The sequence below is a fragment of the Mandrillus leucophaeus genome, unplaced genomic scaffold (assembly GCF_000951045.1).
Source record: "Mandrillus leucophaeus isolate KB7577 unplaced genomic scaffold, Mleu.le_1.0 Scaffold1592, whole genome shotgun sequence".
NCBI lineage: Eukaryota > Metazoa > Chordata > Mammalia > Primates > Cercopithecidae > Mandrillus > Mandrillus leucophaeus.
In genome coordinates this window covers 33,047-33,687 of record NW_012101579.1, presented here as the reverse complement: position 1 = coordinate 33,687, position 641 = coordinate 33,047, and positions in this window count along the sequence as shown.

Below are 641 nucleotides of genomic sequence, written 5' to 3'. Positions count from 1 at the left end.
TCTGTGAGATGATTTCACAGAACACAAAGAAGTTGCTCAGAAAGCTTCCTTCTCTTTCTAATCGGACGATATTTCCTTTCGCCCTATAGTCTTCAAAGGGATCCGAAATATCAGTTCTCAGATACCACAGAAACAAGGCTAGCAAGCATCTACACAAAATACAGCTATAACTCCGTGAGTGGAAGTCACACATCACAAAGCAGTTTCTCAGAAAGCTTCTTTCCACTTTTTCTCTGAGGATATTTTCTTTTTCACCAGAGCCCTCTATGGGCTTCCAAATATCACTTTGCAAATTTCACAAGAAGAGGCTTAGGGAACGGCTTCTTGGGCGGAAGGCTGTAACTCTGTGAGATGAATTAACAGAACACTAATCAGTTTCTCAGAAAGTTTCTTTCCACTTTTCATCTGAGGATATTTACTTTTTCACCATAGCCCTCCATGGGCTTTCAAATATCACTTTGCAAATTCCACAAGAACAGTCTGAGCGAAAGGCTTCTTGAGGGGAAGGGTGTAACTCTGTGAGATGATTTTAAAGAACACAAAGATGTTTCTCAGAAAACTTCTTTCTCTTTTTTATCGGAGGATATTTCCTTTGGCCATATAGTCTTCAAAGGGATCCGAAATATCAGTTCTCTGATTCC